Below are 27074 nucleotides of genomic sequence, written 5' to 3'. Positions count from 1 at the left end.
TATGACAACACTCACTGATATCCCAGGATAAAACAGATGACACCTACACCAGGGTAATTTACACTAGCTTTAATCCTGATTCTTTCATGGGGACTTCTGCGCTGTTGAATGAAGTGATGAGTGAGGTATGGCCCTTTTGAATGCTGTCTGTATGCTCCTAATTTTAACATTAGATTAATCATGACCTCTCCAGGTTGTGTGAGATACATGGACACAAGAGGGACTGATGATTCAGCTGATAGGGATTGTCCTTTGAGTGAACACTGAGGTAATGCTCCAGCATGGTATTAGGGGGCCAGTGTCACTTCCCTTTACTACTTGTACGTGCTCTGTGGATTTGCACATCATTTCACAAGAGCATGGGTGTTAACTCTGCCAGTCTAGCCAAATTCCAGCATAAGTAATTGCAATCATCTTTCTCAACATCACCGGCCTGCTCGCAGTCCTTATCTAAGGAGTCGTGTAGGATATCACAGCTCTAGTAAGTGATACGAGGGCTGTGGCCACATTCCAGCCAGCCGTGCCTGCACTTCAGTGCTTGGAGCAGTGATTGCTTTTATATAGGAACCTGCCAACCCTGATTCACCAAGCACACTCTGCCACGTGCTGGTGTAAGGGGTACTTTTCTGATTAAAAGCTTTCAAGATCAACCCCAAAGCTTGTAAGGCACTTTGGCATTCTTTGTGGTGAAAGGCACTATATAAATGTAAGGCAGAAACACTTGCCTGCCCCCAGCTGTGAAAACAAATATACAGGACAGACGCACAGACGTTCCACATTATACGAACGCTCGCCTGTGCAGATGGATAAACCCCAAGTCGTTTCTGTTTTCTTAAAGGCAGCATCCTTGCTTATAACTGTTGCCCTGATTTGTAAGGGTAACCGTGGGGGTAAATATTGCTGGTTTTCAGTGTATTTGTATTGCTAGAAAGGTGTAAATGGCTGTATTTGAATGGAGAATCCGGCCCGTATACGTTCAGGATTAGTGATAGTATGGAAATAAACGGTGGAGACATTTTAATATGAAATCAAAGACGCTAATAAAAGGACAGTCCATTCTGGGGGGAGGAGGGCTGAGCTCCAATGTCCAGTCTGTCATCCTTTCTAAAGGACTCAAAAATTGAGGGTTAACAAAAGTAACATCTCTGTCTTTTAGTCGGGCTGGGGCAGACCGAGGCAGTGCGACTTCGGGCCCAAAAGAGGAGCGCTCTATCTCTTTAAAAAATCTGGCTGCCAAGGAGTGATAACAGAGTCGACTTCTCTCTGCTGGTTCATTTTTTCAGTCTTGTCACCTCCCACGCGTGTACTTGGGGGGTGGGAGAAGGGTAGAGAGTGGTGGGGGGTGACGGGGCGGTTTGGTGGGGAGAGGGAAGGAAATGAGGCAACCTTTTTCTTTGCACTGACTCAACCTCCCTGCCAAATGTTTCCACTTACTGAGGGAGCGAGCCTGGCTCTGCCTGCGCGTGTGTGTGCAGAGCGTGGAGTTCAGTGACAGACGCAAGCTGAGCAGAGCTGCTGCGCTCGCTGCCTGTTTGATTGAGCCGGGTGCTCGGGAATTCCTGCTATGATGATTTTTTAATTCACTCGCTCAGGAGGCTGCTGTCGGTGCCGTGCTAAGAGCCGTGTTTGGCTTTTCTCAAATGCAGAAAACGGCTGTGGCGTTCTGCCACTTACAGCCCTCCGCTTTGTCCCAGCCGCTCGCGCACCGCTCTGCAAAGCTGTTCATCAGCTCTGTGGCTGCTGCTCTTGCCGTGCCTGGAGAGAGAAATTGAAAATGATTTGTTTCCACAATTTGTAGGGTCCGTAGTCTAAACAAACGCCCCCAAACCCACCTACGTCTCTGCTGGAGAGACCTCAGGGCGCGTCATTTCAGCTTGCCTGGAGGATTCAGAGGTAAGACTCAGCCTTCCTAAACTTTCCAGTTGTTTTGTCTTAATCTAAGATGCTATTGAAATGGCATTGGCACCTCTTTGCTCCCATTGGGCAGAGCTTGTGAGGGCCGTCATTAAAAGCTGTGTTTTATTCTCTCTAGAAAAGGGGGAGAAAAATATAACATTGATGTTTGCAGAGAGCAAAACGGGGAACCAAATCTTTTTGCAGCAAAAAGATTCTCCCAGGTGTAGCTGTTGCCGTCTGGCTACTATAGCATTTGGTGATGCATTTTGGATGCCTGGGGTTTCCTGTTTTACTCATAGCATTCCTTCACCATTACTTTTCTTTTTCTTTTTGCTTCACTGAATCTGCCTCTGCTTTAAATTAAGCCCCCCATTCTGTAATGCATGCTTTCTGATTATGGCAGTCAACCTCCCTGAAGAGCAGCACATTTCTTTCCTCGTGCCCCGAATCACTGTACCTCTGCTAATAGCTATACTTTTTCAGTGGGATTGTCTGGGATTACTCTTTCTGACCCCAAGCCCATGGGGTAAGATCTTCCTCAAATCCTTGCTGTCATATTGAAGCTATTTAGTTGTCTCATCTTTCGAAGCCCTCCCCAATTAGCTCCAGCTGATTCTGCATGACACAACTTTCATTCCTGCCTTTAGAAAGAAAATGCTCTCCATTTTTTTGAACTGTCAGGTTCACATGTGTCTTTCATAAAAAGGATTTTGGAGACAAGAAATCCCTTGAAAAGGATTAAATCTTTTTTGTAGTTACTGAATTTGTCACTGATGCAGAGAATAATGAATCCCATGCATGGGATATATGACGGATGGACTAGCTCTGGAAGGTGACATAAGGGCTCTATATTCCCTGTATGTGTATCCTGCTTCAGTACCCACAATGCGGTTAGCAATTTGACAAAGCCAACCCAGTTCTGAGACCCAGTGCGGTGACCTGAGCAATGCTGCATTGTTTTAGTGCTTGGGAAAGAGGTCACAGCCATTGACTTGGAGGTGGTGGGTCTGGCATAATTAGGGCTGGGCCCCCTGGAGTGATGGGCATACCAATATACTCAAATTTCAAACTGGTTTTAAGTGCACACACTATGGAGCTGACGTTCAACACATGCACACATACTGGGGTTAATAAGGGAAAAGGCATATGCCTGCACTGCATCAGTGTTTCTTGCATTTGTTAGGATTTTGGAAGACCTTTTGGAGGCCACGGGATACCCAGTTCCTCTAAGTGTCTGCAAGCACAGGTATAGCCGTCACTGATGTGCTCAGCTCTAACCTTTGTCTAGTTGTCTGTAGTCCCTACATAACATCAGCAGGGACTCTAGGCTCTGAACACCATGCAGACTCTTAATATATTTACCCTGCCTATGAGGGAAGAGCTACTTACCCCCATTTTACAGATGTGGAACTGAGGCAAAAGTTTAGCTGACTCACACAATGTGACAAAAGAAACTAATGCGACAGAGCAAAGAATTAAACTTAAGTCTCCTGAGTCCCCCCTAACCATTGACTTCTCCTTCCTTTAGCCACTGGGATTGTGTTAGAAAGGTACTGGTGGCAAATGATGGGACAAGGAGCAATGGTCTCAAGTTGCAGCAAGGGAAGTTTAGGTTAGATATTAGGGAAAAACTTTCTCACCAGGAGGATAGTAAAGCATTAAAACAGGTTACCCAGAGAGGTGGTGGAAGCTCCATCCTTGGAGGTTTTTAAGACCCGGCTAGACAAAGCCTTGGCTGGGATGATCTAGTTGGGGATGGTCCTGCCTTGTGCAGGGGGTTGGACTAGATGACCTGAAGTCCCTTCCAGCCCTAATTTTCTATGAGTCTACTTCCATCCCCATGATCAGTCATGGAGAAGCATTGCCTAGTGGTCAGAGTATAGACGGAGAAACCTGAAACTTCCCCATTGCTAGATCTGACTCTGGCTCTGATTTCCTCTGTGGCCTTGGGCAGGCCAGCTAGCTCCCGTTCCTCAGCTGTAAAAGGGCAACCATATGCCAGCTTTTGCAATTGGGAGATGTTTGTCCAGGTTAATGGATTAATGTTTGCAGATCACTTTGAAGCTAAATCCTGCCAAATAGATATTATTCGTTCAACCCCGAGTGTCTTTGCTGAGGCTGCTAAGAAGGGGGTTAATTATTGCCTGTTTATGAATTGGTTTTGGAGAGACAAAAGTAAAGACAGACGTAGATGAACGTTGTAATTAGCTAGAAACGACACAGTAAACAGCGAAGGGGCGGGGGACGGGGCGGGACAGTTTTCTTGGTGAGATATTTGGTTCTGGGTAGTTTGATCTCATTTGCCACTATTTACAGCCCCTTTGCTAGAAAGCAGTTGAGCCTGGGCATGAGAGCCCTTCCTGACTAAGAACGCTTTCTTGCACTGTGCTCTCCATGGCTAGGGTGGATGACTGTGCTCACATCAGGCGAGACTGCGTGGCTTTTCTGCACAGCTGTCCCATTTTGGGTGTTGCGGTGGGGGCACTGCAGCTCCACGGGGCAGACCGATATCTGGAGCTCTCCAACCGCGTAGTGGAGAGAGTTGTTGGTGACACACGCCTCTCTCCCATTTACTGTCTCCTCTGACTACCAGTTGTTTAGTGCTTTCCTCTGCTCCTGGACCCTTTCGGCAACTGTTGCCGGGTATATGAGCAAGCATCCTCTGCTTTCCCTCAAATTCAAGGGCTGTAATTTATTTTGGTAGCGGAAGAACAGGCAGGCTTCTTCTATCCTCCTTACTCCCTGTGTGGCCGTGTAAGGAAGTGGGGTATAATCCAACCCAGAATAAATACCAGGTAGAGCAGTGCTAGCGTGAGCATCTCACATGATGGCAAACTGAAATGAGTGCAATCACAATTAGGATCTATTTATCTTTGCAGGAGTCCTGCAGCTGCCCTGGCAAATGAGGCAACATTAGGGGAAAAAAATTCCTACAAGCCCAACAAATGGCTAAAACTATCTCAATATCCTTGGGCCTATGGGAGGAAAGCATGAGCTTGGATACAAGCTTGGGATGCAGCCTTCTAGCAATGCAAATTTGTGCTCCCAGTGACAACAGTCTGCTGATCCCCCCATACAAAGTTACCCACCTGGCACCATGATGGCCTTGTTTCAACTAGAAGGTTTCCTTGGGGCATTGTAGATGCTTGGCCTACTGCTGTTTTGGTCACTCGTAGCTCTTCAGTCACCGTGGACTTGTGGACTATAGCAAATTGACCTGTCCACTGAGAATAAGTACATAACCACAGTTTTTTTCTTAAGGATTTAAATACCTAGTTTACCAGATCAATAAAAAAGCTTCTGCTGAGCATGTGGCTTTGTAAGTATCTTGAATTATTATTGCTGCATTGGAACAAAACATTTTACTAAGCAGAGCTGGGCTCAAGGCCTATTAATATGCTTATTTCCACCTTTTAAAAAGAAAAATTAAGCAGTCTTCCCCTTTGAAGCTTGTAAAGGTTTAAAGCTCGGACACTTTAGGCTGTTTGACGGCGCAGTTCTGACCTCATTTGAATTGTGCACTGGCCAGCATTTATAAACCCACTCTGTCTGTCCGTCTTCTTTCAAGACGGAATAAAAAAGGAGCATTTCAAAAGTCAGGGGCCAGACCCTGAGCCGATGGAAGTAGTGCTGATCTACACCAGCTGCACATCTGCAAGGACAAGTAAAAAGGCTCGCACAGGTAGTGATTACTGTGTAGTGAGAGTTGCTGTCACTCCTGCTCCTAAGCAGCTGTATTTACCAGGCCAGGCCAGCGTATTTTTATGCATGCATGCATGGGCTTACTTATAGGCACTTCATAAATCAGGCTCTGAAAGCTCAGACTTTTTTTTTTCTTGAACTTGGCAATAAACAAGTCAACTAAGAGACCGATCAAATCAGCGATTGGTTCAGTTACCCACAGAGAGCAGGTTTCCAGGGATCACCGTTTTTGTAAGTAAACAGTAGCTTGAGCAGTTGCATTGGCTGCTTCTTTGGCAAGGCTGAAGTTGCCTGATTATTAATAATGACTCTTTATTATTTATTTTGCTTGTCTGAGGCCGCTCTGTCTCTGCAGCTGTGCCCTAAAGCAGGGAAGTGAAGCAGCAGCAACCCAGCCAGACTACTTTGGTTTTATTGGAAAGAGCTGCTTTCATTGTGAGAGCCGCTTTTTATGGCTGGGCCTGCTCACACAGCCCCTGCTTTGCTCTCAGGAATGTGAGGGGCTAGGAGGAAAATGTGATTTTGATTGCAACTCTGGAGGGCACAAAGGAGGGTAGGCAGGAGGGGTAGAAAATAATACAACTCCAATGGAGGCAAGGAGAAGGATGAGAAGGGCCATGGCATGGTGGGAATTGGGATCTGGTTTCTTGCATTGCCTCTAGTTCCCACTAGTGGACAGCCTTGTGGTATGTAGCTCACAACACAGGTCAGGTTGAGACCTGACTCCTTGCAAAGTTGGGAGGGGGCAGATGCCAATATGCCATCAGCTGTTCTTTGGATTCCCCGAGAATGGCGCAGGGCAGGGAGTCATGGGGTTACATTGCCACAAGGGGGATTTAGATGAGAAGTGAAGAGCTGCCAGGATGCTTATGCCCTGGAGTGGGTTACCTAAAGAAGTTGGGGAATCCCTGTCATTGCAGGTTTTTCAGTGCAGATTACACAAACATTTGCTTGGGATAGCCTAACAAGGTGACCCTGCCTCAAGCAGGGGGCTGGTCTAGCTGACCTCCGGAGGTCTATTCCAGCTGTTCCTCTAGGGCTTTCTGATCTTTGAGACCCATTTTTAGGAGAAAGCCATTGATGGACCAGATTACCTTAGGGTGCAGACACAAGACACGTTTACTAAATGGTGTGAACACACAATGCAGGGCACTGCTATGTAGTAAGTCGCTCAGATCCAGGGTAAAGTTATCCCCTGAAAAATGTGTAGTGCTGAGTTGGGGGGGGGGGGGGGGGGACTCATTCCAAAGATTCAGAAGACACTGTTTGCTTCTGCTCCTGGTACAGTGCAGGCTTTCCACACATTGGGGTCTGCTGTCCCCACTGCTGCACAGGCTTCCCGAATGATGGAGGCTGCTGCTGCTGTCCTGGCGCATGGGCTCCCCACAGGCAACAGTGGCTGTTCCTGCTGCTGCTGCTGCTGCCATGCATGCTCCCCAGAGGCCACTGTTCTGGCACCCCTCTACATCAGCATCCAGGGCTGATACCTTGCTCACCTACCCCTAGTCACACAAGTGCCTCAATGCTGATGGGCTCCCATGCTAGGCAAGCAAGCACTTAATAGTGCCTACTGTAGTCAGTGAACTTGAGTGAGCTGGTCATAGATTCATAGATTCATAGATGCTAGGGTCGGAAGGGACCTCAATAGATCAGTCCGACCCCCTGCATAGGCAGGAAAGAGTGCTGGGTCTAGATGACCCCAGCTAGATGCCTATCCAACCTCCTCTTGAAGACCCCCAGGGTAGGGGAGAGTACCACCTCCCTTGGGAGCCCGTTCCAGACCTTGGCCACTCGAACTGTGAAGAAGTTCCTCCTAATGTCCAATCTAAATCTGCTCTCTGCTAGCTTGTGGCCATTGTTTCTTGTAACCCCTGGGGGCGCCTTGGTGAGTAAAGCCTCACCAATTCCCTTCTGTGCCCCCGTGATGAACTTATAGGCAGCCACAAGGTCGCCTCTCAACCTTCTCTTGCGGAGGCTGAAAAGGTCCAGGTGCCCCAGTCTCTCCTCATAGGGCTTGGCCTGCAAGCCCTTAACCATACGAGTGGCCCTTCTCTGGACCCTCTCCAGGTTATCCGCATCCCTCTTGAAGTGCGGCGCCCAAAATTGCATGCAGTACTCCAACTGCGGTCTGACCAGCGCCCGATAGAGGGGAAGCATCACCTCCTTGGATCTGTTCGTCATGCATCTGCTGATGCACGATAAAGTGCCATTAGCTTTTCTGATGGCTTCGTCACACTGCCGACTCATGTTAATCTTGGAGTCTACTAGGACTCCAAGATCCCTTTCCACTTCTGTGCCACCCAGCAGGTCATTCCCTAGGCAGTAGGTGTGCTGGACACTTTTCCTCCCTAGGTGCAGCACTTTGCATTTCTCCTTGTTGAACTGCATCCTGTTGTTTTCTGCCCACTTGTCCAACCTGTCCAGGTCTGCTTGCAGCTGTTCCCTGCCCTCCGGCGTGTCCACTTCTCCCCACAGTTTTGTGTCATCCACAAACTTGGACAGAGTACACTTCACTCCCTCGTCCAAGTCGCTGATGAAGACATTGAAGAGTATCGGTCCAAGGACCGAGCCCTGCGGGACCCCACTGCCCACACCCTTCCAGGTCGAGACCGACCCATCCACCACGACTCTGGGTGCGACCCTCTAGCCAATTCGCCACCCACTGGACTGTGTAGTCGTCCAAGTCACAGCCTCTTAAGTTGTTCACCAGTATGGGGTGGGATACCATATCGAAGGCCTTCCTGAAGTCTAAGTATATGACGTCAACCCCTATTCCTGCGTCCGGGTGTTTTGTAACCTGGTCATAAAAAGAGACTAGATTAGTCAGGCATGATCTGCCTGCTATGAACCCGTGCTGGTTTCCCCTCAGCATAATTTTTCCTGCCGGGCTCTCGCAAATGTGAGCCTTGATAATTTTTTCAAAGACTTTGCCTAGGATGGAGGTGAGACTGACTGGCCTATAGTTGCCTGGGTCCTCGTTCCTCCCCTTCTTAAAAATGGGGACCACATTGGCCCTTTTCCAATCTTCCAGGACCTGGCCCATGCGCCACGAGTGTTCAAATATTCCTGCCGGTGACTGCGCAATGACGTCAGCTAGTGCCTTCAGTACCCTCGGATGGAGCTCATCCGGGCCTGCCGACTTAAATGCATCCAGTTCGTCCAAGTGACTCTGCACCATCTCAGGGTCTACGCATGGAAGTCTGGCGCCTTGCTGCTGCCTCTCTACAACCCCGGTGAGAGACTTGTCTTGCCCCTCGCTTAGGAACACTGAGGCAAAGAACTCGTTGAGGAGTTCAGCCTTGTCCCCCCATCCGTCACCAATTGTTTCTGCCCATTTAGCAGGGGTCCTATTCCTCCCTGGGCCTTCCTTTTACTCCCTATATATCTAAAGAACAATTTTTGTTATACTTAACTTGGGTTGCCATTCTCAGCTCCATGGTAGCTTTGGCCTGTCTAACTGCCTCCCTACAAGTGCGAGCAGAGGAGGTATACTCCTCTTTAGTAATCTTTCCCCGTTTCCACTTTTTATATGCCCCCCTTTTTGCCCATAGGCTGCTCTGGATTTCTCTGGTTAGCCAAGGAAGCCTCTTGGCCCCTTTCCCCCTTTTTCCCTGCATCGGGTTTGTCTCCCTCTGTTCCCGAAGGATCCTTTTTCCTTAAGGCACAGCCACCCTTCCTGGGCTCCCATCTCTTCAAAACTCCTACTCTGCAGTGTGTCCTTGACTAAACACCTGAGTTCATTGAAATCACTGGTCATATGTCCAGGTCACATGCCCATGCTTTGCTATGCAGTACATTTACTGCAGATTAAAATCTGGGGTAAATTACACCATGGTACATGTCATGTGCTTACACCCTAAGGTCCTTTTGTAGCTCTCATTACTGTAGTATTCATACTCCTTATTATCCGTAATATATTTATATCCTTGCAACAACTCTGAAGAGAGAAGTGCTGTTAGGTTCGTGTTATGGGTGGAGAAGTGAAGCCCAGAGGGACTAAACTTGCCAGGGGTTGCACAGGAGGGTTGTGAGAGAATCGGGAGAGTTGAACACAAGTCTCCCATAGCCCAGGTTAGTGCTCGAGTCGTTGGACAGTCCTTCCTCCCCCGCATAACAAGACCAGTTTATAGATCTTCATTAACTGTGGTAGCTATAGCAAAATTCGTCATACCAGCACCCACAACTTATTTACATTTCCCTTTGTCTTCTCTGTTTGCTGTAGAGAAACAGTATCTGATCTGGGTCTTTTCTTTTTCCCCTTTGCCTCTGCAGGGTGAGGCATCCATTGGACATATACTGTATTACACCTCACATGACTTTAGCACTGTAGAGCTGCTCCCTAGTTGCTGTGCTTTTACCTATTTAAGACTTTGACACTGTGCTCTATTGAGACGATCTCTACACATTCCAGCATGGAAACTCATGCCCGAATCCAGTTCTGCCTTGCAACCTATGCAACCAAATTGATTGGGGTGGATGGTAGGGTGTGAGTCAGGGTGGAAGGTAGCCTTTGGTGGTCACACAGGTGGAACCGTTAGGTTTAGTGGAGAATCTCATTTTGGGTTTGTCTTCATTGGAGAATGAACTTGATATTAATCCTGTTAGACTGCTCCTCATTCAGCTGCCAACCACCCGCCTTGAACCGCATCCTGGTCAAAGCCCATTGCCACGTCCCAAAGTGTCTTCACCACTGCCTTTCAGGTTGGTGACCATGAGGAAGAGTGGGTGGACAGGGCAGGCCGGGGAGCAGGCATCAACTGGCACCACTGGTGACATGTTGTAGACATGCCCACAGTGTGGCCAGTACTTCCCTCTGGGGTACAGGGGAGACTATGAATTAGTTGCCTCGTTATTTGCTAATGCAACGTGGCTCCGTTAGAATGCCGTGGATCTGAACTTCCTTGATGGCTGTTGGCATTAAGGGCCAGGGTTTTGCCCTAGGACCATCTTTATTGGCAAAAATATTGGTATAGCTGATCTTGCACTGGGGAGGAGGCAACATCAGATGATGCCGCTGGGTTTCTGTAAGCGCTACTTCCTGTGCTTCTGTGAAAGAAAGAATTGTGTTCAAGTGTAAGGTCATGGCACACAAGGTATAAGGCTTCATTAGGACAAGAGACTTCTTTTATTTCTGCTGAGTGCTCAGTGTTTCCCTAACAGCATGGTCCTTTTCATTAGGACACCTTGCCGGCTAGTAGCATTCTTGGGCTTGCAGTGCTGGGAATTGTAATGAAGTCAGCAGCTGTCTCACAAGTTGTTTAGTATTTTTGAAAGGCCGCTTCCCACCTAGATCACCCCCCCCGTGCTAGTGGATCCTCAAACTGGCCCAGCGTTTACCGACTATCTCTTTGTATAGCTTAACAGCTCTTGCCTGCCTCCCACAGTCATTTCCTTTGCTGGCATCAGCCCAAAGGTTTATCAGTGCTTTGGTGTTAGCCTCTGGCCAGCTGGCAGCTTGCTCATCTGATGGTTTGCATGTGGGTGTTCGTCTCGCTGCTGTGTTGGTGAGCAAGGGTGAGTAGTGAAGCTGGGGGTAGAGCAGGCAGGGGAGAGACTGAGAGTCAGCAGTGTGAAAGCGAGGGCCTTCTGAGCAGAGAACGAATGACAGGTATAGGGCAAGGCTGGATTAAAGCTGGAGTTTTGTGGTGCATTGTGGGAAAAGGTTGGAGGGCCAAGCACAACTGAGGGTGATGTTCAGTCTTTGGCCATCATTGTAATGGAGCCATGTTGCATTAGCAAATAATGAGGCAACCAATTCACAGTCTCCCCTGTACCCCAGAGGGAAGTACCAGCCTCGCAGTGGGCATGTCTACACCATGTCACCAGTGGTGCCAATTGATGCCTGCTCCCTGGCCTGCCCTGTCACCCACTCTTCCTCACGGTCACCAACCTGAAAGGCAGTGGTGAAGACACTCTGGGACGTGGCTGTGTGCCTTGACCAGGATGAGGCTTAAGGCAGGGTGGCAGCTGAATGGGGAGCAGTCTAACAGGATTAACATCAAGTTCATTCTCCAATGAAGACAAACCTAAAATGAGATTCTCCACTAAACCTAATGCACATTAGACATAGGAGGCCAGCGCTAGTTTTCTTTTCTGTCGTTTTCTGGGAAGCAGCACAGCTCTTTTTTTCCAAGGCCACATGGAGTTCAACTCAAACAGTGTATCTTTCAAGAAACCGTTGTGTGGGTTTTCATGCTGGGGGTACATGAATTCTTCCCCCTCCACAACTCCTTTCCCAGTATGTAATGAGAGGTCGCATTCCCAAACCCATCCAAATGGCTGCACTCTAGTAAGCCAGGTTTGCCTGGAAGACATTATTCTGTGTTCACTGTACAACTCCTGGGTTGTTCACTGTATAACTCCTTCCAATTGTTTAGAGAAATTACTTTGCTTGACAGTTATGAAAACTGACAACTGGCTGGAAAGATTATTCAGTGCCACATCCAAGAAGACTGCAATGTGAGAATGAGCTGTTAAGATGAATGTTTATTATGATTAAATTAAAAGCTGGGATTGAGATGCGCGCTGCCTCATTGCTCTATAGCACTTGGAGCCAGATAATTGGTTTGAATTAATCTCTGATCTAAATACATGCATATCCAAATATCTGTAGCCTCATGTTTTATCTGACCTCGTGGCTTGGGTGAACATGCAGATTCATCCACTGGTGTGTATGCAGCCAAATGATTTCCAAGTCACTCACTCTTTGTGATATACTTTGCACCCACACAAACTGTGGAGTGGGGGTGAAGAGTTGAGTTTTCACATTGCTCACATCTAGTATTTCTGTTTTCACTCAAAGCTTGGTGCTTCCAGAGACACCTGGGATATGTTCAAATGTGCCAATCTGTTGTCTAAAATGTGATTAATCATTACATTTACAATGCAGGTGAGATGGAGAAAAAGGGAAAGATTATTTGTTTTTTCTTCATACCGTGCTTTCCTTCAGCAAGTGCTTAGGACTTGAGTTACTTTATGCATATGAGTAGTCAGAAGCACTCAGTGGACTGGTGTGTGTAGTTACAAGAAGGAGTATTCACAGGCCTGGGGCAGTAGTGTCACTGGGGGGGTGGTTAGGTGGGGTACCAGCCCCAGGCACTGACTTAGAGGAGGTGCAGAATTGGTTGCTGTCAGCCTGGCTGTTGTTGCTGCCCAGGGAACAAAAATGTCTTGTTTTGCAGCTGGATTAGGGCTTTAGTTTGTAAAAAAATAAGGACAAACTGAAGCATTCCTGTGTATTTAGTCCCTTGGACAGTTTTCCTTGTACTGCTTTATTGGAGCTAATCTTTGGTGTCTTGGGTGGAGTAGAAGACAGTAACAAGACAGTTCCTTCATGCTAAATCTGTTGAGCAGCCACCTTTCCATCTCACACTCAGATGAGTTCCCACACACCCTGCAAGTCTAACCCTGTGATGCATTTATGGTTCTATTGCTATGTATCCAGGGTGCCTCTCAGATTATTTTATATCCTGTATATGTTTTGTGATGATATTTTGCAGACTTAAGGTTTGCTGTTCATCACTGCTTTGTTTGGGCACGAAGATGGGCTGGCAGTCAATAAAATGGAGGGAATAAAAAGTAAAGAAAAGCCTTTAGCTGAACTACATAGGCTATCGGACATGGGTAATGTTTCCTTTGGGGCTCTAATAGAGAATGGATCCTGCTTTGAGTTTGCATCTGTGGTCATAATCTAGGAATGAGCTTCATCACAGCCACTGCCCTGCTGTTTTCAAGCTGTAGTTGCTGTTGCTATTGTTATTAATTGTACTGGTTTAGAGAGATGCTCATGGACCAGAATCCCACTGGGTTAAGTGCTTCACAAACATGGAACAAAACAATGGTTTCTGCATGAAAGAGCTTACAACTGCACCCCATTGCCTAGTTTTAGATGCCAGGTTGGGTCCTTGGAGGAGTCAGGGATGGTGTTCACCCAGCTCTTCACAAAGTTCTGTGTCATACTTGGTAGGCTTGGTCTACAGCAGGGGTGGGCAATTATTTTGGGTGGAAGGCCACTTATCGAGTTTTGGCAAGCTGTTGAGGGCCGCATGGATAACTCCACCCCTTGGCACTTGCCTCACCTCCTGGTTGCTATCTTGTGACTGGAAGTCCCACCCCCTAACACCTGACCTTTGCCACCAGAAGTCCCTCCCCTTACCCCCAGAAGTACTCCTTTCAGAAAGGTATTTTGCCATCTCGGATCCAGAAAAATACCAAATTATATTCTAAAAATCAAACATCTACAACATTCATTAGTTTGATTTTGAAAAATATTTTTGTCCTGGTTTACATGTGTTTGTGTAGTACACATAGAGGTGCTTGCACAATAGCTTAAAATGAAGTCTGACTCATATATTGTGGCCGGGTGGGGGGCATGCAGAGGTGGGTATAGGTTTGTGGGGGGGAGGGTGGCTGGAGTGTGTGAGGGGGCGTGGGGGCATACATGTATGACAGTGTGAGGGGGAGTGTGGGTGCATGTCTATGGTGGGGTGTGCATGTGAGCCTCACCCTACAAACACACACGTTCTCTCTCTCTCTGTCCTTCCTTCCCTGCACACACACGCGCGCCCACACACACATACACACACTGTCCCTCCCTCCTTCCCTGGACACACATGCACACGCGCACACACACACACACTCCATCCCTCCCTGCACTCATACACACCCCCCCCTCCCACTCCTGGCCCTGGATACCGGTGCAGGCCCCGTGCTCCTGTGGTCCAGTGATGCAGCCAGGAGCCCTGTGGTGCTGGAGCAGGAAAGCAGGGAAATGGCTGGAGGTGGGACGGGGAGGGGCTGGGCTGGCCTGCTGGGTCCTGCTGCCAGATCACCCTAGGTCCTACTACCCTTGGCTCCTGTCATCTTTGACAGGCAGCCAGGAACAGATAAATATTAATTTTCTAAATGTTGTAGGGGCTCCATGGGCCAGATAGAATGGCCTGGTGGGCCGAATCTGGGCTGCGGGCCGTATTTTGCCCGCCTCTGGTCTACATGGAACGTTTGCCAGCAGAGCTATGTAGGGTGCAAAAGAATCACACCTTAAACTAGCAGAAACCCAGGAGTAGATGCATTGATGCCAGAAAAAAAAATTATTCTTTTGCCAGTACAATTTATTTCACCAGGGAACCAGTAGGAACAATAACTACCAAAGAATGCTTCTGTGGCATAAGCTGTATGTCTGCTGGAGGGTTGCCCAGCAAAACTTAACTAGCAATTTCTTTAAAGTGTAGACAGGCTCTCTGGATAGCAAATAAGGCTGCCACTTCCTAAACAAGAACAGGTTGATTTCTCTCAGTGGAAAAAAACATTTCCCCGGAGCTGCTGCATTAGATGTTTGTTTTCAAATGTTCAGATTAGAAAAGTCTGGGTTAGAGGAGTAAGAAACCAGCATGTCTCCTGGCTTTTCTTTTCTGACTCCATTTCACGTGCACATTAAGGAATTTGACTGCTGTTCCTGAAGAACCAAACCCTCAAGTTTTGCTGTCACAAAGGTAGTGGATTATATGTGGTAGACAACAAATCCATCGAAGTCTGTCATTTGGGTTACTGCTTTGTCCATGTGGAAGCCTCAGTGATTGATAATTTATCTAGCAAAGAAGGAGGGCCGCCCCTTCGAAGACTACATCCCACCTTGATATAGACAGTTAACAGAAATAGTAAGGAATATAAAGAGAGAAAAGCACATTAGGGCTGTGCTTAATGGACAGAGACCTGATCATTGGCTAGTTACTCTCATTAGTTCAAATGACTGCATGATGTCTGTCTGCTTTACCGCAGCTCCTGCCTGGGTAGCTCATGTAACAAAGGCAAAGAGAAACAAGGACATATATTTTACACACTGTTTAAGAATCAAAACTATGAACAGCGTGTGTATTGTGTCATCATCTTAACATGCATATACATTTCCAGGTGGGGTTTTTTCAAACGCTCATAGTTGGAAATAGATTCTTCCTTTGTTTATTTGTCAAGACCACGATCCAACTAACGGCCGTATAAAGGATGTGAGCAAGACAACTCTTGGAATTGCTTTTTGGTTTGTGAACCCCTCAACTGTTGTGGGAGAAGTGGAACGCTTTAAGCTCCAACAGGGAATGGGGATTAGATATTAGGCTGTCTCATGACATGGAAAGTGGAGGGCTAGGAGTCCCAGTTGGGTATGGTTTGGCATGTGATGCACATCTCGTGTACGCTTTCCATGAAAACATAATGTCACCACATGCACACAAGAGTGAATGAAAATGACTAGCAAACAGGTGCTGAGATGCTCCGGTGATGCATCTGATGTACGGAGACAGCTGGTTAGAATGAAGTAGCCTACTATCGTCCCCCTGAAAGAAACATAGAAAAATGGTCTGACCAGGCCAGAGGGATCAGCTTCTGTCCTTGGAGCCAGATCTTGGCCAGATTCCTATATACAGAGAATCCTTTCTCTGTTTCAATATTAACATACCCTCCCTTGCAAGCAGGGCTCTGCTGCTCCTCCGGTTTACATTCTTGTCTCAGAAAAACATAATCACTGGTGCAGACAGTGGCCAAATAATGTCCAGCTCAAGACAATCCTAACCCTGATTGGGCTCTGAGTACCGTAATACAAATAACAGCATAATAAAAAGCAGGGAAAAGAGAGTTTGGAAAGACAGGTGACCTTGTTGGGACACATAGATTCTGTACCCTCTGCCTGCTCCAGTGACAAAGGAATGAAGGAGAAGAAAGGAAACCAAGCCATTATTCATGGGATTTTCCCTGGGATACTGTGGGAAGGGAATGCAGGAGGCACAGGAGATGTATTATCCTGGCCATTTCATCAGTCTGCTGATGCAGGATCGATCCGTGCAGTTTGTCTTCTGGGTCGGAGATTTTCAAGGCTGGCTATGGGACTTAGACCTCTGGACTACCATTGGTTTTAATGGCAGTGAAATGTTTACATACTCTAGCTCAGTGGTGTCCAAGCTTTTGGGGCTGCGGGCTGGATGAGTGGTGCAGGGCCAGTCCATGGGATCAGATTGCATGCACCAGTATCAGGCCTCGTGCCACCTCCCTATGTCCCAGGTCCCCAGATTGGGGCCCTGCACTGCTGGACTGGGTCCCACACTGCTGGATCGGGGCCCAGATCCACCTCCCTCAGCTTGGTGTCCCCATTGCTTCCCTGAGGTCTGCACCACCTCCTTTGGCTCTGTGCTGTCTCTCTAGGTCCCTGTGCTACTGGCTCGGGCCCTGCACTGCCTCCAACCAGCCCCTGTGTATCTGGATCAGGCCCCCGGTCAACTCCGTGCATCAACCCAGCATGCAATCCAGCCTGCAGTACCACGTCATCTGGCCTGTGAGGCTCCCCATGGGTCCTGACATTTGGTGGCTGCCAAATTTTCAGTGTCCCAGGGAGCCCTGGGTCCTGTGTGCTGGATTGGCTGCCCTATCCCAGCATGCAGGGTCAGGCAAGGGTGGTGCTGGGATAGGGCAGCACCACCCTTCCCCAATCCCCTTATGGTGGGGGGGGGGAGGGCAGGAGGGGGTGGTGCCAGGCCCCTGGGGTCCAATCCAGGCATGTGGGGGTGGGAGGCAGCAGTCCCAGCCCCCAGGGCCCAGTCCCAGTGCATGGGCAAGGAGGGGGCAGTGCTGGGCCCATGCATTGGTCCTGCACTACTCATGTGGCCCATAGGGCCAAAAGGTTGAGCACTTGTGCCTCATTACATGACGAGCTCTTAAATGTCAAATCTCAGCCAGTTTTCTTTAAAAGCTGTAAAGCTCTTCATAGGGTGATGGATCATTGGATCACCTAATCTGACCTCCTGTGTATCACAGGCTCATACATTTCACCCACGTGTCCCTATACTGAACTCAGCAACTTTTAACCAAAGCACATCTTTAAAAACAACTTTCAGCCATGATTTGAAGACCTAAAGAGATGGACAATTCACCACGTCCTTTGGTAGAGTGTCCCAGCGGTCAGTAACCCTTGGTGGTAAGAATATGGGCCTGCTTTTCACTGTGAATTTGTCTGGCTTCAGCTTCCAGCCATTAGTTCTTCATAAATCTCTCTCCAGTAGATTAAAGAGCACATTAGCAAGCACACACTGCAGTCCATTTACCTCTTAGTTGTCTTTTTGATAAGCTCTTGAATTCTCCCGCTGTAAGGCAGTTTCTCCAGCTCATGAATAATTTTAATGGCTCTTCAGTTTTCCGAAATCCCGTTTATCCATCCCAGGATCACAGCATTGCATTGGGAGCTCAGGTTGAGTTGCTTGTTCACTGTGAGCCCTAAATACCTTTCCGTGTTACCGCTTTCCAGGGTACAGTTTGTAGGGACAGCCTGCACGCCGTAGAACTTGGCTTTGGGCTGCCTTAATGTTTGTACAGGTCCAGTTTAGCAAGTGATTCACATTGCTTTGTATAACTGCCCTGCCTTGCTCATTGTGCTTGAACTCGGCCTATCACAAAGTCAATCTGACTTGCTTCCCTTCTTGTTGGTGGGTTGAACTATTGTTTGCTGACACTGGTTATGGAGGCATGACTGCCTGGAAGGGCTGAGATAGCTACCCAACTCAGCGAAGCAAATGATATAGAACCAGAATATTTTAAAATCTGAGCGATTCAAGATGAGGAGGTTTCCTTCAGGTTCTTTTATCAGATTGGTTTTGCCCTCCACACACATTATTATGCTTCCATTTAATTGTATTTTGGGGGAATCCTCGTGTCCATTCTTTACTCAGCTCGTTAGTGCTGCTTTGGAGTGTATTACAAGACACTCAGGGTTTGCTTCTTTCTTTAATTCCTCTGTCCTTCTTGAGCCAATCTGAAGGTTGCCATAAGAAGGCCACTGCTGTACTGACACAATGAAGTTGTGTCTCCTTCTACGCAGATGGGTTTTACCAGTTGCTTTAAACTAAAACCAGTGCAGTGCATCAAAGATCTGTGTAAAGCATACACTTGCAGCAAAGCAGTGCATACATTTTTGTTAACGCCAGGGAAGATGAAGGCATAGGCAATGGTTTTATGGCTCATTGAAGTTGGCCTGCGATCTCTATCAACCCCCCTGCATTCCACAGGTAGCAATGACCCCCCTTCTCCCCTTTTGAATGGTCTTGTTCTTCTACATAAGGAGGTTTCCATTCACCTCCATTTCCTTTGAAACTGCTTGTGATTAGCTGTCTGCTCCCTTCACAAGCCAACCTCTGTTCTTTAAGTGGCTGTTTTCATTAACCTGGAGTTGAACACAGCCTATTGTTCTTTCCATTATTTAGCTTAGCCTGTGTCAGCTTCTTGTTCCACATGGTGCTTTTTGTCCCCAAACTTGTCCAGATCCTCTCATACCTATATGGTTGGACCAATAAAAGATATCATAAAAAACCCTTTATACCAGTGGTCTCCAACCTTTTAAGTAGGAGTTCATCTTTGGCATTTAAAAGCAACCCAAGATCTACCATGTGCTACTGCAATCCCCACCCTCCCTACAAGCAGGTAAGTCGGGGGGGGGGGGCAGATCGCAGCAGAGGGAGAAAAAATTATTTTGGGGTGCACCTCCCCAGCAGGTAAGTCCCACCCAGCCAGGGCTCTACTCATCTTACCTCTGCTCCTGCCTTGGCGGCACTGTCTCCACTGTGGGGGCCTCAATGTATCCCCCTCCTGTTCCCTCCCTCATGGACTGACCTGCTGCATTGGGGCGCGCGTGCATGCATGCTGGCACTCAGCCCTCTACTCCAGCCTTGGATTGACTGCAAGAGGCTCCAAGATCTACTGGTGGGTGAATTGAGATCCACTGGTTGGTACCACTGCTTTATATGCCTACATTTCCTGGATCATCACTGTTGCAACAAAACTCCAACCCCACAGGAACGATGAATTTGAATTGTTACTGATTATTCTATGGAAGCTGAGTAAGAATTATCCAGGAAAACTTTGGCTTTGACCATTTCAAACAACTAACAAGAACTTTGTCTTTTCTCTTCTGTAACAAATTAGACCTGCTAAATGCTCTATGGACAGGGTTGGATCCAGGATTTCCCAAAGGAGGGTGTGAGAGGATCAACCTGCACTGTAGGGGCGGCCGCAAACCCCTGCTTCCAGCCTCCTCCGGCACTCACCAGTGTAGGCAGACTTTTTTAAGTCCCCAAAGCAGGTGAAAATACCCTCTCTCTTCCCCTTCCTGGTCAGAGACAGGCCTGCTCCCCTCCTCTTCCTCAACTCCCTCTACTCCACTGAGTGCTGCAACTGCTTCCTCCACTGCTGCAGGGCAGGGAAGCTCCAGAGCCAGCTGGTCTGAATGGGAACTGGGCTCAACTGGGGAGGAGACAGTGACAACAGCATGGCAGTAGACTAGTTCTCCCCTCCCCCAGTGGAGCAGTCGTAGGGAAAGGGACCCTCCTGTCCATCCCTGCTGCTGTTGTCACTTTCCCCAGCTGATCCCAGCCCCTGAGCAGTGGGAAGGAACAGCTCTGTGTCCTAGAGGCCTCTGGGACACAGGACTGCCAGGTCTTAAATATGAAATTATTGTATTGGAAGTTTAAATTATTGTATTTTTCTGAAAAAAAACTATTGTATGCTGAAAATAAACCTATGCACATAATTATGCAAATACACATGCAAATAAGTATGCAAATACATCTTCTTCTAAGTCTCCAGTGAGCAAGTGAGAACTGGGTCATCAAAGTTGAAGCATTTCTTTATTTCGAGGCAAGCAGTCATAAGAAAGCACTGACAGCGAACCCGAAACTTGGTTAAGACTCTCTGAGAGTGACTTGGGTTTTGCATATGCTGCATCAATTAACTGCCTCAAAAATTATTGTACATTTTGAACTCTTTTAGTATCATCTATTCAAGGACATCATTCAAGGGTTGAACTTATCATATGAATATGATGATTATCATATGCTTGGCAATGCTGCTGGGCCAGCAGGGGAAGTCAGGTAAGGGTGGAAGGGGCAGGGGGTGGTGGGGGGAGTGCCTTTGAGCTGGAAGGGGAAGGGAGGAAGAGTTTTCACATATTTTAGGGAATTTAAAAACTCCCCAGAGGCTGTTATGGTGTGGTGCAATCCAAAGGGTGGGTGCATTTGTGCTACCTTTCCCCTCTGGATCCATCCCTGTCTATGAATATTATCTTCCTAACTTCCCCCGCAAGGAAGAGTGGTTTGGAGCCTCGGGCTTGGGGTGGGGCTTGCACTCAATTTCCTGCTCTTCTCCAAACTCTCAGGTGACTTTAGGAGACTGTCACAACTCAGGCACCAGCATCTGTGGCCAGTTTCATTAGTACACTCAGAGTGCCAGGAGCTGAGCCCTTTGGAAAATCTGGCCCATGTTCCTGTCTCTAAAATGGGAGTAACATCTTCTGTCACCCCCTTGCCTTGTGCATGGGGATTTTTAAGCCAAGAGCTGTGTTTTTCTCCCTGCTTGTACAGCACAGAGCGGACTATGGCCTTGATCTCGGTGGTGGCCTCCAGGTGCATCTTCTTAATAATAATAATCCTTTATTTCATAGTGGTAGAAGCAGACCAGAGCAGTTAAGTGACTTGCCTGAAACCACGGAGTGCACCGGTATTAAAGATGGGATTAAGATTGAGGGATTGGGGGGCTGCTTTTCTCTAGCAGCCCTCCAGGGCTCCCACTGCTCATTTGCTTTGGGAGTGCTTTTGTGTGACCCACGAGACTCTGCAGTGAAATCTGAGTGTCCCAAGTGGGACGGCCGCCGTTTGTTTTCACACAAAACTTGAGGCAAGAATGGAAAAGGTGTTCTGCTTTTTGGCAGGCTTGCACTAATGTGTTTTTTGGCTGACAACCCAAGGGGCGGGGGAGAATTTCAACTTTTCTTCCCAGTTTTACCCTTCAGCAAAAAAAAAAAAAAAATCTCAGCCAGGTTTCTCCAGTAGATTTATGCCATCTCATAATTTGGCTCAGTATGTCTTGGCTGAATGGGGATGGACTGCTGGCTCTGCTGGGAACAGCGTTCATGGCCAGGACTACTGGAGATGGGGATTATCAAAGGAGCATGGTACCGAACACGAAGGGTCTCTGGCTGGGGGTGCCGTCCTTTCCAGCAAAATGATCCTTTTAGCTCAGGGGTGGCCTGCCTGCAGCATGCGCGCCAAAAGTGTCAGGGGCAGGCTGTGTGCGTGGCATGCTGTAGGTTGGGAAGGAAGCAGGGAACAGAAAGCAGGGCAGCAGATCAGGCAGGAAGCACAGGACACTGAACAGAAAGCAGAGCAACAGAACAGGCAGAGGAGGGGGATCGAAGTGGCATTTGGGGACAGCACGGTGCTTCATTCATGGCACACCTGCCACAAATGTTGGCTGCCACTGATTCAGCTCTTCACCGAGATGAACTTTGCAGCATCTCATTTGCACACGCTGGAAGGAATCCCTGGATTAATCCCTGGCTATTAATCTCTGGAGATGGTACTTTAGGCATGTTGCTGCTTGAAATACAGTAGCTGCTGAGTTTCAAGGGGAAGCAGATGATTGTGGCTAACATCTGACTGGTGAAAGATACAAGGAGGGGAGATATTTCCCCCAAAATAGAGGACTTAAAAAATGAATTAGATGATCGGATCTGATTCTGTGGTCTCAGAGTATTTGAATCTAATACGCCAATTGAATTAATTATACTTGGATGTGAGAGGTCACTGGGGATGTGTTCTTGATCCTGCTGCAGTCACATAAAGATGAACAGTCATTAAACCGCTTACTGTTTCTAATGTCTTGTAGCGTTTGTCCCTCTTTTGGTTTTTCATTCATAAGCAGAAATGCAGTACTGATGAGGGGCACTGAATTGAAATCTCCATCCCAAAAGGGACCTGAGCATAGGAGACAAGCTTTCATCTTGAAGGACATATACTATTTCCTTCTGGGTGCTTCGGTGGTAACTGGGCTCTATGGGCTCATCCACACATGCAAGCAACATGGGAGCGGGCAGCTGGATCATAGGAACAGCAGAACAACTGGTTTAAGCACAGCCAGGCAATAAATTCCACTGTATTTTCAATCAGCAACACTGTTATTTCAGAGAGAGAAAAATCTTGGGGATCAGCCCGAGTTGCATCAGAATAAGTTGATTGAGCTTGCATTTCTTTTTAGGCCTAAGTATTTTATATCATTAAATTGATCTGGTGCTCAAAAGTCTAGGAGTTTTCCTGGGTATGAGACAGAGCAACTGACAGGGCTGAATCTGGCCTTAAGAGACCCTTTTATCTTGTCATCTTTCTTTTTAACCTTGCTGGTCTCTTTGATGGATGAGGTGTCCAGGATAATGTCCTTTAGCAATTACTTGGGTTTGCTGTTTCCTCCCTGGACTGTCTAAAAAAACTGTTTGGTCTTTGTCTTTAGAGGGAAAGGGGCAACATCAAGGGAAACTGTGTTGCTCTGTTTCCTTCCCTTTCGTGAGAGGTGGCAGCACTACGCCGAGCTAATACATTAGTCCGATAACCATGTTACTTAGTCGGGCAGTTCATTCTCTTGTATGCTAGGGGCTGTATTCTGTTCCTGTTGTAGCTGCAGGGAAGTCAGTGGGGTTTGCATGAGTCTAGTTGAGACCTGAATGTGGTTCACTGCATGCAGGTACTTCTTTGTAAGTCAGAATTAGGGAGCCCATGTCTCTCTCCTCTACAGCAATTTTCTTTCTCTCTTAGTTGGTTCCACAGTGAATCTGGATCCCTCTGCTCTGAAAACATGTCCCTTCATTTCTGTTTCCTTCCCCAAGCTTCCTCTGTAAATGCCTCATGAGAAACTCTTCCTTTTATAACCTCCAGGCTCCTTTGTCAGGTGCTCCAAATGCCTTACCAGTAATGCCTTAAAAACTGTGTTGCATGGTGGGTACCATCACCATACCAAAGGATGCTCCCTTTAAAAGAGCAGTCGCAATTATTTAACAGCCCTTGGTCTGAGAAATAAGTGGTGCAGTTTTCAAAACGCATGGCTGGCCACACATCCACTCTGGCTTTCAAATGTACTGCCTTTTCATAAATGCAACCAGAAATTATAAATTGGCTATTGACAAATTTCCCGATCATCCCGCTTTGTGTCAGGAATTCCTATTTCATACTATCAGTGACTATTCAACAGGGTGGAGATTCCCCAGTCCTTTTCTATATGCTGCCTTCTGTGGGGAATTTGATTACATTACATGTGCCTCTCGTGGTCACCAGCCAGGAGTCTCTAATTGTCTTGTTTCATTAGGTCCCCGTGACCTGGCCCAGTGATTGCTAACCTTGATCCTACTTCCACTGACCTGGAAGCTGCCCTGTAGAAAATGTGTATGCTCTGGCACACAATCTGTTACGGCAATGTGTCGTTTGCGGCATACAAGATCAAGTAGAAATGGTGCAAAAACTACTAGGCCTAGTAGTTACTAGGAGAACCGGGGGGGTTATGATAGAGTTAAATTCATTTTCGTGTCTGACTTGTGCCCTAACCACCGAACCATTCTTCCTCCCTCTGATGGTTGATTTCTTATAGACCAGATGTTCATATATGAAAACACTCAGGAAACAGTGATGAGGAAACTCCATTGGGAGCTGATGCTGATCTTACTTACACCTGTATAAATCAAGCAGAACTTCACTGAAGCAGAACATCCACATTCCAGGAAAGGTATTCGTGGATCTTGGAGAGTTTAAGGCCGGAAGGCACCACTAGATCATCTAGTCAGGTTTCTCGTGTAACTCAGGCTGTTCCTCTGTCCAGATACCCCCTCCTGATGCTATTGCTTTAGAGTACTACATTTCAGCCTTCCAGGGGCTGAATTATTGTGTGACATGGGTAGAGAATGAGGAAGCCAAAAGTGCCAACATTGCCAGGGGCTAATGCATTCCTCAGAAATTGAATAGGTGAGATATGGCCACATGATCCACGCACACCACATGCCACATAGTCAAGTGATCCATGTGCACACCACGTGCCATATAGTAAAGTGATCCATGTGCACACCACGTGTCACGTAGTAAAGGACCCTCCTTCTTCAAAGGTCCCTGCTAATCTATCTGGGAAGAACATTTCTTTCTGATCCCAAATACGGTGCTGTGCTTGCGCTTGAGTATGTAGACAAGACACATTATCCAGGCGTCTAAGTAGAAGGGTTCTCGACTATAGCTCAGAGCAGTGGCCTCTCCTGTGCCAGTGTCTTAACCAGTCTCTAGAGCCTCAGAGGAAGGAGGGGAAGAAAGATGAAAAACATGCAAAATGTATCTGGCCACAGGACAAAGTTCCTTCCTGACCCCATCAGGCAACTGGCTAGAGCCCTGAAGAATTAAATATGATTACCGTCATTGTCTTAACACAGACCATCTTGTTGAGAGCTGGGCAGGAAATCTTGTTCTTCTGAGGACCCGTGAAGGGAAGGGAAGATTCATAGATTCGCAGAATTCAAATCCACATTAAGTGGAATTACGCTGGTGTGAATATCGTGGGAAGTCTGACTCCGTTCATGTCACGGCATGATAACATGACTCTACTCCAAAAAAAAAAAAAAAGGACATGAAGCCAAAATTACTTGCAGAACTTTCTACCATACATGTTTGCCACAAACGCATTGCAACAGCATGTAAGCTTTTTACTAAATACTCTGTATAGCATAGATTTGCTCCTGAGATTAATTTTCAGAGCAAAAGCATACATTATGACATCCCTGGAGAAAAATACATGCACACCCAGTCCCCTTTTTGATTATCATTTTACATGTTTCATTACATTTCAAATCAGGCCTCAGCTCAATCATTCATTTTGCAAGTTAAATATTTGTGGGCTGAACTGATGTCATGTGGGGTTTGAACATTAAGGTGCTTAGGTGCAGCCAGATAATTGCTCCTATGTGATTGCACAGACAATTGTTTGCAGTTCAACTGTACGTGTCCAAAGCCAGAGTCTGTTTCTAAACACTAGGCTATTATTTAGAACACACTTCCTTTGCACCGTGACTTGCTTTCAACTTTAGTTCAAGTCAGATTTTTCCTTACCCACATCTAATTGAAAGTGAATTATTTGCTTGTGGGTGAAGGAAACAGCTTCTTGCAAGGATTATTTTTACAGTTCAATCTTTGCTTCTAATGGGCTAGCTAGTTTTCTCAGTGGGAAGTCTGGAGCAAGGCAAAGAAATGGACTCCTTACCAGGCTGAGTGTTGGGCCAAATTCTGTGCTCATGTGCTCGCTCTCTTTGACATTGTACAGGTACAAACTCAGGGCAGACTGTATTTGATTTGTATCTCCCTTGAACCTTCTCCTGGCCATGATATGCAGGTTTCTCCTTAGAGGATAGGGAGGAGGTGCATCTGATGCTGAATCAGCTATTTTACTTAATTGACAGGCTTGCTGCTTTCATCTTTGTTCAGTTATTTTTATCTTATCATAGTGCTCAGGAGCCCTAGACATGAAACCATGGCATTTTTATGTTGAGCTCTATTGCAAACACAGAATCCTCTTTTTCTCATCTCTCTTTTGAATCAGTGCACTTTTTGTTTCGGGTAGGTACTGAACTCAGGAACTGCCTGGCTAAATTCAGCTTCAAGACTTTAAGATCTGATGCAGTCAGAGACTACATTTTGCACTTCACAGTCTGATCATTCTTCCCCGTCTCTGGCTGTATATGATCCCGTACCATTATGCAGTAAAGGGAGTTGAGGTGGTTTAATTCAGATTGAAAGGAAGGTGGATTTTTTTTTTTGGAACTACAGTTAATAGTATCCTGTCATTACACAGAAAGGGCTTTTGGGTAGACACTTTGGGTAGGCACATTTAGGTTATGCAATTTAACTGCTTATTTAATTATTATTTCTTTTATCTTGTTTCCATTTTCATTTTCAAGCCAATCTGATTCTCAGGAGAATGTAAATATGCTTAAGATCAGGGCTTTGGCTTCTGTAAATTGTGATAGTTTCATTCTGAAGTGGAAGTGAGTTAATGGAATGTGTTTATAGACATCCTTGCTCGTTACTACATTTTATATGCAATTTTCTTGGGTATCCCGTTCTGGCATTTCCCTTTTTAAATGCTTTCAGGCTCACAATGATAGTCACATCCTCCCCATAATGGATCAATGCTTTCTTTTGGAGATGAAGTAGCAAGGTCAGTGGGATCAGGACACCAGGTGGAAAAAAACCCAAACAGTACAGAGAACGATATTCCAGTTAGACTCCATTTGATTGTATGCCACATAAAGCATCGGCGTTGGGTTCAATGTCCCTTACATCTGGGAACCTGTATATCAATATGTTTGAAAGAGTCACCAGCAGTAAAGTTGACAATAGAAGTGTTTTAATATAGAGTGTACCATAGAAACCCAATGTTTCTTTTGCAGTGAATTAACAGTCTTTTTTTTCCAGGAAACAAGCAATAAAACAAGATTTCTAAAGGGACTGGGGACTACGATTCAGCTCCATTTCTTTTGCTGAGGTAAATAGTCTTGAAAAGTGAAGCAACTAAGAACAAGAGGCTGGAGCTGTTACAGCAAGACATGGAAAATGGGTTGTGTTTCTTAAAGCCACATAAGTTGCAGGTCTTTC

General features: G+C 46.8%; 1 protein-coding gene and 1 long non-coding RNA gene across 3 annotated transcripts in view; both read left to right on the top strand.

Annotated features, from left to right (window-relative positions):
• The window catches only part of EVA1A (eva-1 homolog A, regulator of programmed cell death), a 310552-nt gene that overhangs the window by 251408 nt on the left and 32070 nt on the right, over nt 1-27074 (top strand). The window lies entirely within an intron of this gene.
• LOC132250939 (uncharacterized) lies at nt 1365-26888 on the top strand. Its single transcript, XR_009462666.1, has 3 exons — nt 1365-1893; nt 24037-24171; nt 24860-26888. It is a non-coding gene; the product is annotated as an uncharacterized LOC132250939 (long non-coding RNA).

Source organism: Alligator mississippiensis, chromosome 1 (assembly GCF_030867095.1).
Source record: "Alligator mississippiensis isolate rAllMis1 chromosome 1, rAllMis1, whole genome shotgun sequence".
Lineage (NCBI taxonomy): Eukaryota > Metazoa > Chordata > Crocodylia > Alligatoridae > Alligator > Alligator mississippiensis.
The sequence above is the reverse complement of the archived record's forward strand: the minus strand, read 5'-3'. Positions and strand labels throughout refer to the sequence as shown.